The sequence below is a fragment of the Aphis gossypii genome, chromosome 1 (assembly GCF_020184175.1).
Source record: "Aphis gossypii isolate Hap1 chromosome 1, ASM2018417v2, whole genome shotgun sequence".
Classification (NCBI taxonomy): domain Eukaryota; kingdom Metazoa; phylum Arthropoda; class Insecta; order Hemiptera; family Aphididae; genus Aphis; species Aphis gossypii.
In genome coordinates, this window is record NC_065530.1 from 51942815 (window position 1) to 51962361 (window position 19547).

The 19547-nt window shown below is 27.9% G+C and overlaps 1 long non-coding RNA gene across 1 annotated transcript; it reads right to left on the reverse strand.

Moving 5' to 3' along the window:
• Positions 1–10687: 10687 nt before the first annotated feature.
• LOC126549008 (uncharacterized) lies at positions 10688–18031 on the reverse strand. The gene is made up of 2 exons (XR_007603153.1): positions 14530–18031; positions 10688–13204 (listed from the first exon to the last, which is right to left on the reverse strand). It is a non-coding gene; the product is annotated as an uncharacterized LOC126549008 (long non-coding RNA).
• Positions 18032–19547: the final 1516 nt, after the last annotated feature.

Sequence of the window (19547 nt, forward strand, 5' to 3'; positions counted from 1 at the left end):
GAAAGTCTTTTACCTTATATTACTCAATAATACTTATAAAAAAAGAAATGGACGAATTAAAAAGATAGGTATTATTTATATTAATATTTCTGTATATTTTTAATTAAAAAAATATTATTATTATTATTATTACAAAAATAAGTGTCATCAAATCATAATTTTTAACCATACCTTATGAATATTATGTGGACTATCCTAAGTGGTTAAGTCTGTATAAAATGAGAAGGAAAATTGAAAATGCATTGACCCGGGAACCAATTCGTACGTTTCGGAACCAATTAGGATACATCGATCACCGATGACTGATATTATATTATTTAATAGACTAACGACCAATTAAACAATATTTTTTAATAAATATTTTATGTGTAAAACCTGAACCGTTTGAATCTGTTAAATCTCTAAGTAAAATATTTCATATTTATTTAACGATACCAATTGCCAACAATGGTAGCATCGTGTGAACGCAGTTACTCTGCTTTACGGAGATTAAAAACGTATTTAAGAGTTACTATGAGTTAAGAAAGATTAAGCAGTTTAGTAGTATTGTATGTAGGTAGGTACACAAAGAATTATTTTATTGACTTTGTACAGATAATTGAAAAATTTAATGTAGGTAGAGGCTTCAATAAGAAGTTGTACTACACTACTACAGTAGTTGAGAGTATAATAAACTGTTAGAGACAATATTTTTTTCTTAACTGTTTGAAAAATATAAAATGGAAACAATGTTGTTTATAAATATTATTTTCCTAAATTAACTTCGTTCAATTGTATTGATGCGTGTGATTTGATGATTGGTTATTTTTAGACAATATAATATGACATTTTTAATTTGTTTAAAAACATTGGGATTATATTTTATATTTTTGTAATAGTGATAAAATAATACTTGTATTATATTATATAATATTTTAAGAGGTTGTGGGAGAATTGAAAATGAGAATTTTTGCGTCGTTGTTAATTTGTATCAAGTGCTGCTTATTCTACAAATTGCTAATCACGACTTTTCAAAAGTCAATGGCCCATTGTTACCGTCCAAGGTTTGGTATCAAAAGACCTAAATAGATATTTTTTTATGATAAATTCGGACTAGTCGAACCTTTCCTGAATCCGTCTCCGTCATAATATCTGTTTGAAAAGTTATAACGATTCACAACGCGTCAACATTACCTCAATGAAATTCATTGTTCGGCAAAATCTGATTTCCAGTGCAATATCACTGGCTCAACGACGGACTTCTTACGTAACCCGTGCGCCAGACGTATACAATAATAATGATATTTATACATCAAATGATTTGCACTGTGCGTCTGCATATCGTGGAGGTGGAATTCTAGACGTTTGTTATATAACTTATATAGGTATGTTTGTATACGAAAAAAAAAAACGAGCACCAGACATCGGCGGCGACGACGTTTGGAATGCGTATTATAGGGGTACGTACAGACGGTACAGTATTGTGTAGTTGTGCGGCTCGGCGGTGTGGAGGCGGGTCGCATACTCTCAATCGTGAGACGTATTCATCATAATAATATTATAAAAGAGCGAGAAAAAATAAACACTTCGTTATAACACATGAAAACGTTCCACAATACAACTGTCCACGACAATAATAATAATAATAATAATGAAATAAATTGTGTGCTATTCAGTGCCCAGACGTTGGCCAACCGTAAATATTAATGTACCAACTTACCGTATGGAGCATCTATAATTATTACTATCAAGATCCGTAGAACACGCACACACTATCGTCGGAATGGTCATGCCGTCGTTTTCGGACAGTTTTTGAATAATATTAATTTAAAATCTACCTGTCCGGGCCAAGTCATTAATCATTAATATGATGAATCTACAAGGCTACGTACCAACGTATCGTAATGAAAACGAGTCGGTCAGTTAATGATTTACCGATGATTTTTATTATATTTAACCGTATTTTTAGATAGGGATTTCTAAGTATTATCAAACATAACAATAGTACCGTCCGATACCCGTCGTTGTTAATATTTTAAATCTAATTATAGTTACCGTTTTCGATGATAACATTGATTATAAGACGTAATAGCCAATAGGTACATAATACATCTCTAGAAAACGACGAAGTCCACTAGCAAGTCATATTAAAATGCTATCCTTTCAATGTTGGCACGATTAATATTTTGTATAATTTTATTATGGAACGTACTATTAAATAAAACTTTCTTGGTAACTTAAAATATCGTGTAAAATGTCAAAGTGAATGGTAAGACGACACTAAGGCCGTACCCGAGTGCGTATTTAAATCAGAACCGTAATGTTAAAAATTTGAATACTCACGAGTTCACGACATAATATGCATCTAATAATTTTCAACGCACATCAGATAAATCATAAAATGCAGGGGCAGGCTTGTCTGGGACAATTAATTTGTTATTACTTATTATTACTATTATTAATACTCTTATTAATATCATTCCAACGTCGTTCAATTATTACCTAATGAATTCACCGTAGTTTTTTTCAATTACAAACAATTGCAACGAGCTTATTTAATTCTTATTGAACGTGTTCTTCGTCTTGGGTCAACGTCCTTAACGTTCGGTACGTATACAAACTAACATCCACTGTTATGGCACATATAAAATTTTACATTTTGTGCTGTACATTTTAATTATTTTAAGAAGGTTTTTTTGAATTTGTTCGATTTCCCACTTGTAAGTCGTAGTAGTTCTTTGGTCTGACAACTTATATAATTTATTTTAAACAAAAACTGTATTCGTTTAAACGCTTAATAGCATAGACACATTGTGCGTGCAATGTTAAACTATCGGGACACGAATGTGTTGAAACTTGGAACTAAATATTTGGATGATCTAAATTTGAAAGCGGAGATAGACCGTAACATTCTAAAAACGGTTTGAGCTAATTCATCACGAGTGCGTCAGAATGAACCGCGTTTACTACAGTTGAAACATAATGACAAAATGTCGACTTATAATGATTTCTAAGATTTAAAAAAACTGTTAATCATAAAATACAGTTGCTACACATCATAACCTTTGGGTCGTACCTTGTAAATTATAAAAAAACTGTTATTTTTTTCAAAAAATTTAATGACACTAACAATAATAATATAATACCATAATTACCTCGACTTGATGCTCGCTTGACAACCAGGTAGGTAATTATAATTTATTGCAATGTAATCAAAAGATTATAACTTATAATGAAGCTATATACACGTAATTTTAAATTGTAAAATAATATTATTAGATGTAGCTAAATCTACCTAAAAATAATATTCTTGATTTTACTGTGTTTTCACGTTGTATAAGTAATTAAAATTTAAAAAATATCTTTCTTATCCGTTTACCGACATTAACATTAATCATCGTTGTGTGTACACATGAAATTAGGTTATTAATTATTCAGAATTTTATTAATAAAATCAAACGACTCAAACGTAAATTAAATTGAATCATTATATTATAATAGTTTTTTTAGAAGGCGAACGCAAACGCAGTCTACAAACATGAGAATGATAAATCGTCGTAATTATTGTTTTTGAATTTGCCGGAATGGTTGGTTAAAAAAAGAATATACGTATGTACTGTTTTTTTAAACGGTTGTATTTTGTTTAAGCAAAAACAATACAAACGATTGGGCTTTGACCAGTCTGACCTATATTTTATTATTATTACAATATTACAAAGCACAAACATGCTCGTCACACACACACGCACAGACACAATACGAGATCCGTTGTTCGGTTGTTCCAGTAAACGAGTAGTGAGACACGCCTACGCGTCGTTGTCGCGAGACCAACGAGTTTTAAATTAAACTTGTCTCGGTATGAAAATAATCACTCAGTGTCAAACGTCGCAGGTAGGTATGTATATAATAAATTCGAAGATGAACGGCCAGATGTCTGTTTTGAGTTTTCGTATAAATAATAATAGTATATAGAACACGAGAAAAATTAGGAAAATCACTATAAATACATACAGCTATAGCGAAGCTTAATCGTAAATATGAGGCTACATTTTTGGTTGATTTTATTCGTTTTCTCGCTCATTTTCTGAGAAAACAATTGAATGTAAATCATGATATTGTTTGAAAATTGCTATATTTGTATAATATTGATCAGTGATTACACATTTAACTCTTAAATTTTTTATTTAAATAATAAACAATAATAATTAATAATTTAATTTAACTCTTTTAACGAGCACTCGCTATACAGTATACATGACTCAACTAATTATTATGAACTATTAAGTATTAATAATATTCAATACTATACCGCACTGTCAACTTTATTCTAATCAACCATCATCGAAAATATTATTTTGATCTCTCATCCAATAATGCACCGAAGGTTTTAAAATATCTAATGTTTAATGTTTAAATTCAATAACAACGGGACAAACATAACCGATGAATATGAATTTTCCAAAAATGATTTAATATGCATTATAATATAAAACGAAACATTTTTTTTTTAATAATAAGCAAATAAAATTCGAAGAAAACAGAAATAACATAATATCTTGCTATTGTGACTGTAAAAGCACAGGTTTTTTAAACACGTATATTTTTGTAGAAGATATGCGGACACTTGGTGCATGTTTTAAAAGTATCTATCAATAACACAAGTTATAATGATATTATAAGTATAGTAAATGTGAAGTTTATTTATTATTTACGAAAACCTTATTATATATTATTATACCGGTTCATATTTCTATTTGTACAGAATGTACTATATTATTTTTAAAATTTACGATTAGTTTTCATAAAATGTCAAGAATTTTGTTACTTCCGTTATCTATTCCCCCTAAAAATGCAACGAGTATAATTCATAAATATTCTTTCGGATTTTACTTTATTTTTATTCACTCATACAATACAATTTTCTTATCAAGCTTAAATTTTAAAATTAATCATATTATTATATACTTTAACTGCCTATATAGAAAGACTTTTCGGGGCTGTTGGCAATAGTCCCGTGGAACGTTTTGTTTCTAATTTTAACGGGAAAACTATGCAAGTTGCGCGCATTTATACACCTATAGGCTATAGGTTATAGCCTATAGGCAATACAGTATACACAATGTATTTTTTGAAGATAATAAATGTACGAGTTTCGATAGCTTGTGCATCAGTCATCCTTACATAATTATTTTTCGGTTCAATAAATTTGAAATTTTGTTGGAAATTCTCTCAAAACAAGTACAGTATCGGTTTCAAATAAGGTTTGACGAGTTTTTCAGTAAACCGATTTTAATACCGCAATACAAGTATCCGATTTCAATTTGACGGTTAGGGGTGTACGAATGGGGCGAGCCGGTCGAAAATTTCAAATTTATGTACTATATTATACTTAACAATAAAAATACGTTCGTGGAGGTCATGAAAATTATATTAAAAATATTTGTGTACCACTACATACATTTTATCGATTTATTCATCTAACAAAAACTTTCTGTATAAAATATATAATGTAATATGATTAATTGTTATGGAGTATAGATTATGAAAATAAAAGAATTAAGAATATAGTGTTTATACGTTTATCAGTTTACACAAAATTGTTGTCGTTAGTATAGTTTAGATTTTATACCGATTCTCTCATATACAAAAATGATTCATTTATGTGTGTATTAGTTGGTAATTGATAATAATATACATTTTATTTGCGAGTAAAATAATTTAAAAGCTTAATACAAGGTATTTTTAAGTTTTTTATAATACAGCAATTAAAGACGTTGAAAATACGAATAGTCATAATTTTATTTTCTTAAACATAAGTTTTAAGTTCAATTTTTTTCTAAATTGAATATTAAAACAAAAAAATGATTATAATTAGGTACCTAGTTAGTGTTATAAAAAATATTATTTGTTATGACTTGAAACTTTTTGTCACTATGTATGTTAATATAATTTATAAGTATTATTTGTTTATTTATTTATTTTTGCGTATGTCATGTAATGAAATGTTCAACATATTATTTAGAATAGTTTAAAATTAATTGTATTAATTCACAATGCCTTACAGTAGATATACAAAATTAACACCTACAAATATATTATACGAATAATTATTATAATTATTATTAAATAATATAATTAATTGATTACTTGCAATAAATAGTTACTGCGTATTATTATTAAAAAAAAATTATTCGTAATTCGCATTTTCACTTATTATACTGATATACTTATATACTTTTTTCATATAAAACCATTTATCCTTAATATACTAACCCTAGGTATATTAAAATTGTTACGACGACGTGACCGAAAATATTATAATATAGTATATTAGTATATTTATATTTTATATATGTACCTATAAGTACCTATACTAAGTACAATTCTAGTTTCTGCAAATTTCTTGTATAATTATTTTTATAAATCACATTATTAAAATGACAAGTATATTCAATGATACTGTAATACAGTATAGTATACAGTTGGTAACTGTATACATTATTTTGTTTTGAGTAATTTTTTTTTATACATTTAATCAAACCTTTTTTGTAATTCTCCAAGTATTTTAAAAATTATGTTGTGCTATGTTATTTTTACCATTTTATAATAAATAATTTATAATTTATTTATTTGTTTATTTCTGTATACAATTTATGGAAAAACATCTAAAAAGCTCACCCTAGAAAAACACAAATTACCATGCACAATGTTTTTTCTCCATTTTCACTAATGAATCGAATTTATTTGATTTCTTAATTTTTACATAGTGTTTATAAAAGGTTTTTTTTTTTTGATGATTTGTATATTATCATTATATTTAGTATTCACATTATAACTATACCAATTTTATCGGATTTTTTTTTAGTGGTATAATTGTGATAATTATTTGATAAATTTATTTTATTTTTGAAATGTAGCAATAACTACCAACATTTTTGAAATCTTTCATATTATTTTATTATTTTAATGGATTCTGATATACACGTAAGACATTTATTTATCATTTTTTTTTTTTTAATTTTCATATTGTAGGTATAATATATATTTTTGTATTTTTGCACATTATATGTCTAACTATATCATTTTTTTATTAATTGTTTAAATCTTTTATATATTGTTGTATTATATTTATATCTATATGTAATAATATATTATTTTTTGGCAAGTTATTACTTACTGTTACCAGTGCAGACGTAACCACAATTTTTTTCCGGGGGAGGCCATCAATTTTTTCACAGCGCTGGTTTACCTAGGTTCTTCCATAAGTGTAAAATGCAGATGCCGAAGAATTATTAATATATAACAAATAAAAAAAGCTATGACAATTTAAAATCAGTAAAAGACAATTTAAGACTTTTGTAGTGTTTTTCATAAACCATCAAAATAATTTTTCAATTTTCTTAAAATTTCAGGGAGGGCTGCTGCCCCCTCAGCCCCTCCCCTGGCTACGCCATTGATTGCTACAATATCTTTCTTTTTTTATTTGTATAACAAATTTAGCTTGTAATATTGTAAATTGTTAGTGTAATAAAAACAATATTTTCTAAAGAAATTTAGTTGCTTTTTTTTTTTAAATAATGACGACTAATTTGTACAATATTATATAAGTACACATGTCTTCATGTATAGCATTGTATTTATTTATATACATGTATGGTGTGATTTAAAAATCAATGGAGTTTTGAGTATTATTTTAATTGACCCTAATTAATATAAAATATTTCATTAAGCTTAGGGCCCCAGAACAGATCAATAACCATCAATCGAGAGCATACGGGTTCTTTGATGTTTGGATTTTTCGTTTGTGCATTTTGCATATAATATAAAGTGAGGCACCACTCGAACCACAGCAACAGCAGTCATAAACTTACAAATAGTAACTAAATGTTGCAATCAAGCAGCTGATTAAAATAATTTAAAAAAAAATCATAATTAAAATTACAGCAATTATAAAATTTACAATTCTTATCAATCATTGATGTTTATAAGTGATTTATATTTCGTTGAAATTAAAATAACTCAAGTGATGACTATAATATATAATTTAATAATCTAAAAGGTATGTTAAAAAATTTAAACTTAAAAGCCGCTTACAACAAAAAAAATTAGTTAGGCACGAATGAAAAATAAAAATTAAGTTGAATAATATTTGTTTTTACCAATGTGTAATGTTTTATAAATTGACTAATGAAGTAATATTAATTTAAACTTAGGTGATTGGAAGTAAAACTATCATCCTCATCTTATATAATTTGATTAATGTCTCTGCGGGCTCTGTCTTAAAAATTTATTTGTATAATAGGTAACCGCAAAAAAATGTTGTATGCCTAGTTAGAAAAAAAATGTTCACCAGTAAATATCCGTGATAGATGTATACAATAATAAGACTAAAAAATCTGAAAAAATGGGAATTTTTTGTCACAATAACAAAATTCATTGTAATATATTATGTTCTTTTAAAAAATGCATATTTTCAGCATTTTATCAAATTAAATTTTTCTTTGCATAATTCTTGTTACTAGAGGAATAACTGAAATATTATTAAAAATTAAAAACTGCATACCTAGCACACCATGTTTTTTAAATTATTTTAAAAATAAGTATCAAGAAACAATAATTTTACATATTTTGAAAAAGGATACATATTATTAATTTTCATATATTTGTAGGCATATTTATTATTTATTAAAAACAATTTTTCTTTTGTTGCTCAGTATTTTATACTCAATCTTCTAACGTGGATTTATTCTTTTTCTTAAAATATATATGCAAATTAGTAAACTTTTAATTTTTTACGGGGAAAATAACGAAACTGTTTGATCCAGTCATGTTTTTGTTAAAATCGAAGGAAAGACTGCATATTATAGTTTTTATCTAATCAGTTTTCAATTATTTCATTAATATAATCGCATTATTATTTTTAATTAAAAATTAAAATTAACATTTGATAATAGTTGACAAACATTTATAATAATAATAATTATAATGTTACATACTAAAATACTATTATACACTAGTACCTAACTAGTAATTATAATAAGTAATTTATTTTTTTTTGCATACTTAATTTTTTTTTGTATATTTAACATTTTTGTTGCATACTTTAAATTTTTTACCATATGCATATTTGCATGCATGTCTAATCGGTTTTAACTGTTTTAACTTCCGAGCTCTAATTTATTACTATACAAATCACGTCATCACGATATAATTATTTGGTATTTCAGTCACGTATAGTGACAATTTCAGTTAATTTTTTACCAATTAAACATTAATTAAAATTACACAATAAATGTGGATTTGATTTTATAGCTTTTAAAATATTTATTTTTTTATGCATTGTTTTTGTGTCAATAATATTATTTATTTTGCGTTCGCTATGATATTAATATTTATTTATTATCATTCAATATAAATGACCATATACATTCTTGTTGAAAACTTGTCTCCATTACTATATTAATATTATATTATAATATAACTATTAACCACGTTTTGTATGTTATATACTGGAGTACGCTCGCCGTTATATTTGAAATGAGTATAAAAATCGACATCACTATTGAAGTATTGAAAGTTCAACGACACTACTGCTTTTAAATGTCTTTACATAATACACCTCTTGTTAGATCCCAATTGTAGAATATGCGTCTATAATTAGGTAGAGCAATGACCAAGGTCATTCGAATGAAATTGAATGTGTTCAAAATCGAGTTACTCTACTGCTCTATCTGCAGTTTAAATTATAACTTTATTTTATATGCCTTAGATTTCAGCTGATTGTATAAGTATTTTGAGCATAGAGGTGTCATATAATAAATATAGCTTTTCAAACTTAATATCTTTTCAATCGATGGAAAATAATATTATAATTTGTATTTTGTATAATTTTTAACATAAAGTTAAGGTTAGGCAAATGGGCAATTTTAGTTAAGCCACACCTGTTGTACCTTATACACCTAAATAAAATTGATGACAATAGAAAATCGGGATGCAGAATTTAATTACACTTTACTTTTTTCATTTTATTATTTCATAAAACCTAAAACATTAATTCAGAGACGGATCCTAGGGGGAGGGGGTAATAGGGTAAATACCCCCCTTGAGCTTATCATATAAAAATGTATTACATTATGATTTGTGATAAATACTAGTTTTATTCAGCGTTACGTATTGTATATGATAAATTTTTGGAACCGCCCCTGCATTAATTTGGGGAATAAGACTGAAGTAACAAATTTTTATACTATACAAAAAGATCGAACACAGCATTTTTGAATTCAAAGTGATGGACCTCCCAATAAAAATATAATTTAAAATTACTTGCAGTGGAAATAATACATGTACAAGTTCTTTAAGATTCATTTTCTACACACGTAATACATATACCTAATATATTATTAATTATTATATTTATTTCAATTCTAGAAAATGTTTCTTAATTTATTATTATTATCATATACATTATACATACATAATTAAGACATGTAAATATATGAATAAGATTATTTTTTAATTTTAAGCATTATTCCTGTATGTTTTGTTATTTTATATAATACATAATAGATTATATAAATAAATTCTGTGCTTGTATGATGGTCAGATGGTGTATGTATAAGAAATTGTCTTATTAAACTATGTACCTACTTATTTTGATCATTATGTTTATAATATTGATGAATTATGATAAATAAATGAATATTACGAATTACGATCAATGTTTAAATACTATATTCGACATAAATCATACATATATATACTATATAATCTCTAGATTTAGTTGTTGAAATAATGTTACTAATAGGTAGTCAATAAAATGCACACACATCTAAACGCGTCTGTCAAAATGTTGATTACTAATAAACTTGTGTGAGTACTGAGTACAATGTACATATTATAAACTTAAATATCTAATATATTACATACTTATGTAGTAATCACTATACATTAACCGGATGTACTCGTATGTACTTACATAGTTTCAGATTAATAGTTTTGCCGTACTATATTTTTTTCATGTACACGTAAATGCATGTTATTTATTATAAACAGCGATTTACCAATTGAAATCATACGTTTACTTATGATCTTCTTACAGGTATGATATTCTTATAGTAATTAGGTAATTACTATATAGTATTACGCAATTATTATTTAGTTCTACCATAATTCAAATGTTACATATTAATAATTAACTAACTTATAAGTTACTAGATAAAATATATATTATATCATTATCGTTATGACATTTAGGTATGCACTGAGAAGCTCAGCAAATAGCAATTTTATTCTTATACCACTAACTATAGTGATGCGTTTGATTTTTGTTCAGATGTACTATATAGAGCAATTAATCTTTTATTATTAAATTGATAGACACTAAAACAATTAATAATAACAATAATAACATGGACATTCAAATATTCGACAGTATTGACATAGTTATTATTAATTACAAATCAAAGTATTAATTGCGAAATATTTGTATCTAAATTCTAAATGTATTTATATTTAATGTATAGGTATATACAATTTTGTACAAACATAATATCTTTCAACTGTTTAAAGAAAAATAGTAGGTTTAAGTTTGTAGTAAATTTATTAAATTCGAAATTAGTACAATAATTCGATATTTTGCGTGCAATAATTGTTATATTATCTCAATTGAATATTTTAAATAGTTAACAAATATGCAATACGAGAATGATGATTATATTGATAAAATATATTATTTTAAACGAATTCGTGTAAATAATATTATGGAATAATTTAGTACCTATCTTTGTGACGGTTCGTATAGACATAGGTACTTATATCAAATTTTTGTCCATTATATGAAATTAATCCATACCTATGTCCATTGTCCAACAAGAATTTTGAAAATATTAAAGGAATGTAAGTTCCTTAATTTTTATTAATAACATAATTATTCAAAATCACTAAGTAATAAAATATTTCTCGATCAAAAATATAATTTATTAAAATTAATTAACTCAATTAAGGTAAAAGTCGATGTAAAGAGATATTGTTTTAAATTTAAAATTACATTTTTAATCCAATGGGGCTAACATATTGCTCTCAGTTTCCATGTATATGTATTTTTAAATTTACGTCATTTTAACGAAAGTTTTGTGGGTTAGATTAACCACAAAACAAGGCTAGAATAATAACGGTAACGTCAACATAAGATACATTATTGAATATTATTTGCGTAAAAAAAATTCAAAAATGTGAAATTATTGTATTATTGAATAATGGGGCTGGCGACAGTTACTGTAGTTGGCTGTGTACTGTGTAGGTATATACATTTTTAATAATTGCGAATTTCAAAGTTAAGCTTGCAATGTTAACGGAAATACATAGCCGCAGAGTAAAATTTGTCAAAAAAATATGTTGATTATTATGATTTATGTTATAGAAATCTGTACTTCTCAACACTTTGTGTAATTTTGTTTTAGCAGGAAAAGGAAAATTGTGTGAATTTCAAGTCAGTATAGTCATGTTTGTTTATGTAAGGATGGCATGTTAAATACTTGAAAAAAAAATTGAAAATGTTTATATTATAATCGAATAACCCTCCGTGTTTCTAGTTAATTTTTCTAACCGCCAAAGGTATATACTATAATATTATAGTGTGTCGCACATAATTTTAGTTTTGGTTCACTAAAATAGAATATTTTTTATTTATGCGTGATTGGTTGCCATTGGTTACAAACTTACAAATTATATTACTCAATTGACAATTACTATTATAATTAAAAAAAATATGCCAGAGCAAATATTTGTCGGCTAAAGTACTCGTGTAGCTAATTTACTTGTCCAACCAATTATTAATCAGCTGAAATATTATTCGATAAGAATACGGGTCTGCTGATATATTTTCGGCTATTATACGTCTATTAAGTCTAGAATATTAGATTTTATTATAATTATTTATAATATACTTAAAGATATTATTCAGTAATTCACAATAATATTCAACTACAATGTTGGTGTAGTTACTCGATGTACACCAGGCACACCACTGCATACGGTCCTGGTACTGATTTCTACGGACGTGACATAACGTCGACACGATTGCGAAATCAGACCGAGCCGAGTTGATATCTATTACCTAGGTCAGTGGTCCGTCGATTTCTCGGTCTATAGGCCTCTAGGTCGGCGTATCCACCGTGTGCGAGTGTTCGGCTTACTGTATAGATCGAAGGGAAATTCATCGCTACAACTGTAACAAGACGTGTTAAATTAATATGTTATACATATTATTATTATTATTATTATTATCTTAATACTTAGGACGCTACACCGGTAGCGAAAACACATTTTCGCAGTCTGAGAAAAACATTTTGGAAGGCAAAACGGTGAGTTTTTTTAAAAAAAAAAAAATTTTAATTTTGAAAAAGGTCATTTATAGAATGTTGAATTTTGCTACTTCTAAACGATGCGTTGGGAATAATGAAAAAACCCTACTGTCTTGCCGTCCGAAACATTGTCATAATTCAATTTTATCACAGGTATTTTTACTCTTAATAAGCGGGTTTTACTGCGTAAACATATTATTTTACAATATTATATTGTTATCGTGGTAAAGGTATTGTGTTTAACAGTCCCGTATATAGTAAACCCGACGTCTCTTGTTCTCCGGTGACCGAAGAGAGAAAGCACGGTCGAAACGCGAAAGGGAACTGCACCGGTCTCGGAGACGTTCGGCCGCATGCGGTCCTGGTACGCGTGACACTTGAATGATCTAGTGCCCCGGCGGTGTCGATTCGGCCGAGAAACGCGACCCGATTTGCCGGAGCGGTCGAAACGCGGCGACGGGCCGCATGAACTCCTGGTACTTGATCGCGGTTTTGTGACATAACATCCGCGGTCTGGGAGAACAACCCGCGGTTTGTTGCGCGAGGAACCGCGAGGGAAGTCATCGTATATCATATTCCATTATTATATGACGCCATCTCCCACCCCCTACGAGTCGTTCCACCATTTCTATCCATTGCCGCCACACCGCCGCACCGTCATCGCCACCGCCACCGCACCGCACCGTCTACACCGCCGCCGCCACACTACCGCCGCCACACCGTCACGACTACCGACGTTGCCGCCATCGACGGATCTACGGCGCACAATACATAATAATATTTGGTCTCGGCTACACGGCGGGTTGTCGTCGGTCACGGACCACGGCGGTGGCGTTTTTCAATAGTTTAAAAATACGTCAATAGAGGAAAAACGTTTTTGTTTGTTTCACGTTTTTCGCCATTTTCTGGGAGGCGTAATATCGTCCAAGTATACAAAATATATTAACCTATCTTCTTCCCCCTCCTCGACGTATAATATACGATTTTGGACGCTTTTACTACCTATTTTACTATATCCCCTCCCGGGCTCTATAATCGGTTTACTTACGAAAATCAAATTCCAATTCATAATACGTATAATAATATGTCGTTGAATAAAAATTGAAAATTAATTACATTTATTAGAAAACATAATATATGATATAACTATAACCTAACGTTTAGTAAATAAAATATAATATTCGCTTACCTATGCTATTACATAAATTTGTGTATGGTCGTAGTTTTTTATACTTTTATCAGGAACTCTTGAATATTGTTTTTTCGAGATACTAGGAAAGTTTAGAGAGCTTGGGTCATGAGTCACGACCAATAGCGATGATAAACAAATATATATCATATTTTTTTTGTCGATTACATGCCGATTATGGATTATAAAATATGACACTGTGAACTGCAAAGTAAACATCATTTGTAAAAAAAAAACTTAATTTTTGTAAGCATAACGTCTTATCGTTATAACGACTTTCATGAATATTAATTGTCATAGAATAGTTAAAAACTCGTCAAGCATAGGAAATAGCATAGAACCTAGAACTTAAAAAATATTTTAAGATACTTTATATATTGTATTTACTATAATTGAAATAATCGTACCTGGTATTCGATGCTAAAAATGTCAGCAATTATTTCAGCCTGAAATATACTAATTACTAATACAATTATTTAAAAACATTAAGATTGATTGTTTTTATTCTGTAAAAAAGTTTGATTTTAAATAAATTATTATTATTATTTCTGATTAAAAAATAATGTTAATAATTCATTAGTTAAATTCAGTATCTATTCAAATTTAAGTATATTTTGCATTCTACCTCTGTCTATATGTTTAGGTATATTTAGTTTAACATGTAATAGTAAATTGACTTGAGCAAAGAACATATTTTATCTGTGTTTACGCGTTGTTTTTTCGTTGTTCAACTCGCAATAACCTTCAACATAATTCATACGAAGTATTGCAATTAAAAATGCTTATAACACTATCTTAAAACTAAAATATTGTAAGAAACCAACGTACAGACCCAGATAAATGTTCTTGCCCTCAAATTTGATAATAGGTCAATTCACTCTAACCAGGAAATTACTATCTTAATAATATAATTTTGTTAAGCAATAAGCGCCCAGTGGCTGTGGAATCACAGTTATGAATCAGTAGTAATATTAATCTAACAGATTTTTAATACGTTGCCGTATTCATGCAGCCCTGGTAATGATTTTCTCGAAAGTAACGTAATGCAACAGCGGAACCCAAATAAATCGGTTTTGTTTTTGATTGCTGCCGTCAAATCGCTGACGATGACGATTTTCGTAATTTTGTTGTGTTATTATTATGGTCCATGATTGTTATTGTTAGTAAAGCATTTAATTTCGTTAAAATTCGTTCCATTTTTTAACTTACCAAATGTTCCCTTACTCATATCGACACGCAAGTATAAAAATTGAAAATAAATAGTAAATATTTTGTATGAGAAATACGTTGTACGTACATATGGAAACTATTAGTCTACATGACTACACAGTTCTAGTATTATGATTTATAAGTGCATTTATTATGTAAACTAGAGTATAAAAGAATGTTAAAACCTTATAAGTTAGATTACCGTAGACGTAAAAACCTAGAACAAACAACGTGCAAAACTTTGAAATTGTTCAGTTAAAAAAAAAAACGTGTGTAACTATGGAAAACACAACAAAATATTTTACTTCGCGTCGAGAAATTTGAGTACGAATAATAATAATAATAATATTATTGTTCACGAACCGTAACCGCATGTACCGTGTGCGGTTGGTGTCTGGAGATGGGTGAAATATAATACGTACTGAAGGACCTAAAAAGGAAAAGGATAGCGTGGGCGACAGTACGAAAATGAAACAACCACTTTCCGAGTACCAGGACATCATGAGCATCTAGTCGCGCCCAGGGCAGTGTTTCATTTATTTTCATAATTTTATTGTAAAATATTGTTGAGGTTTTCGGAGGTTTTTTCACTTGGCATCAAAAACGAGTCATAAGACTAGCACAGAGTCATAGCTGTCCGAAGCCGACGGTCTGTAGCCGACTTGAAGTCAAGTCAAGCCGGAGTTATGTCACATTTTGTGAATAATGCTACTAGGGTCCCATGCGTCAAACGCGCTCTACAGCACGTTGTGTTCGTGCTGTATATAGTACACCGCAGCCTGAACACACGTTTCTAACAAAATAATTTTTGAACACATCGTCGTAAATTTTAAAGATAATCGAGTGTTTTATTTTTTATTTTTCAATATAATGTTTCTCGGAGTGCAATCTGTTCTTCCAACTCGGATAGAGTATAGGACTATAGGTACATAGAGACCATAGAGTTAGAATGTTATTGTTAATAATTTATAAAACAATAAAAATAATTATCGCAATAATTGAATACATAGAATATTTTTAAGCGGATGTTAACACTCACATAAACACAAACACGCACGCACATCTCCATTTCAGATGACTTTCAAGCACGTTTGTGTACTAATAATAACACTTAATAACTTTTAAAAACACATAAAATGAAAACAATTTAAAAAAATGTGTGCAACAAGTGCTATCTACGGCATGTCTATAATGGCAAGCAAGTCTCTCCTTCGTCCTCAAATTGCTTTTTATATGGCGCATTTTCAATTTAACCCGAAAAAACACGCCGACTAAATTTTATGTTATAAAACCAATAACGAAAAAACATTTTAATCAATGACTAAGGTTAACACTTAAATATTTTAATGGAGCACAGTCATATTGATTTTTTTTCTTATTAAACATTATGTAACGAATGTAATTTTTTCTATGATATTGAAAAGCAGCCCAATGTGATATGATGACTTTTAATGGTATCACAGTTGTTGTGTTTTTATTAGTCTTAAAAGTTGAATACATAAAAAAAACATGGAATAATAATAAAACGAAACAAATATGATATTAATTTTAAATAGTAGATTTAAAGATTTAAATTAATGGTTAAATGTGAAGTAACATTAAAATAAAAAATACAATTTATATTCTTCTTTAATTATTTTATGTTATAATGGAAATAAGTCTTGAGGTTATCCTTTAATAATTGTATCTTCTAGCGAACAACGAATAATGTGTAGACTGTACTGGTGTAGATCATTGTTCGCAATTCGGAATTAGGTATAGGCGTATTATAGCCGGTATAGGTATACTTTAACGATAAGTAACATCTACACTGAATAAAAATTCATATAATTTTTAATTTTTAATAAATAATAATTCTATGTTAAAATAATAATTATTTTTTTAGTCTGAAAAATATATTGTTAAGTTCACAAAGTTTATAAGTAAAATCAATAAATACCACCGGTAAATTGATATTAATTATACACACAATGATTAATTTAAAAAATATATATACATTGAATTAATAAACAGTTATTAAATTTATAAAAAAGCATTTCTAAATCAACATTGATTTTTTTAATTTTATAGAACAAAATTATATTTTATAAAATTATCAAAATTATAAGTTATTTTAAATTTTAATAAAATATTAGTTAAATTTATTAAACCGATTATAATTGGCGCCAAATTTCCTAAATACCCTTTTTTTTCTAATTTTCCAGAAAACATTATGTGACTTCACGAGCGACGCATTAGACACAGCGCATTTAATAATATTGATATAATATATGTACTCGTGGATCACGGACGACGACTTGAAAACGATTTGATCCAAACTCGAACGATAAACAGACGTGAAAAAAATTCCAGCGATGATTGCGAAGGAGTAACTGCAATATAGTACATGTTATTAATTAATCACTATGAACTCTAAAGAAGGTCGTCACTGGTCTTTTTTCATTACATTAGCCGTGTTGTTCGATTGCCGATAAAAACACGGTATTTGCCTTAATTGTTTGTGACTCGTGAGTGCATCTTCTGTATAAGTAGTTTAATTGATTTTTACGTACAAAAAAAGTTAATGTTAAATTTAAAAAAAAAAGGTTAGATTAGGTGTCACCTCTAAACGTTCTTCATTAAATTTTAGAGTCTGAACGAACTGATAAATGTATTGAATTTACAATGATGTATTTTTTTTTTTTTTTGGTACCTTTTTCAAACGGGAACCAATTCGGTATTAACCAACCACTTATTATCCGCCGCCTATATTATACGTATTACAGACTTTTATTTTATTACTATAACATTCGTACAATTTATACTTATATAAATTATAATATTTAATACAAGAATGTAACAAAGTTACTATTTATTTTTTAAATAGGTAAGTATTTTTTTTCAAACATCATAATCTAATCTTTTTATGTTTTATATTATATAATATATAGTACCTAAAATAAAAAAAAATTTGTATGATAAAATCCAAGGCTAATAGTTTTTAATAAGCTGTGTTAGTACAATTTTTATTTTTTAACCATATTAAAATATGTTGATTTGTTTGTAACAGTATTGCTCACTATGCTTAAAATAAATTCAAAAACATGATATTTATTATTTTAAACGAAGTTATTATATCAAATGGTTTACTGTTTAAGTAATCACTTGCTAAATTAAGTTAAATCTATATAATATAAAGGAATTGCTATCAATTGTACATGCAAAAACATAACATAACATACCATTTCTTTATGGCTTTCTACTAGAATATACCTTTTTTTCGTTACCTATAAGTTATTACTTACTAAACATTTAATTGTTACTTATAATTATATATTATGAGTTATGAAGTAGTAAGTACCTATATTATTAACTTTCAAAGGATACTTGTATAATAGTAGAGATACTATATTATATTTGCCTTGGTGAAATTGGTTGGTGGTAAATTTGTTATGATAACTTTAGTGTAAGAAATGTTTTTCAACGGTATTGTTTATTTCAAATGTTTCAATATCGTTTATTGTCGGTAGATAAATGCGGGAGAAAAATTATCAGTAATCTCGGAATGTTTTATCGCCGGGAACACTCAAAATTATTTTGTAATATTATATTTTACAAATCCACTGACGTGTTTTACTGTATATCATATTTTAATAATAATATAAAACTATAAAACATATACCTACACATATTATACGGGATAATATACTGCATGTATCGGATGCATCGTCTCTAAAAATATATACTCAATACGCATAACAACTAATGAAGCAATCACCAATGAATAGCTAACGTCGTTTACTCGCACAACAATAATAATAGTAGTAATA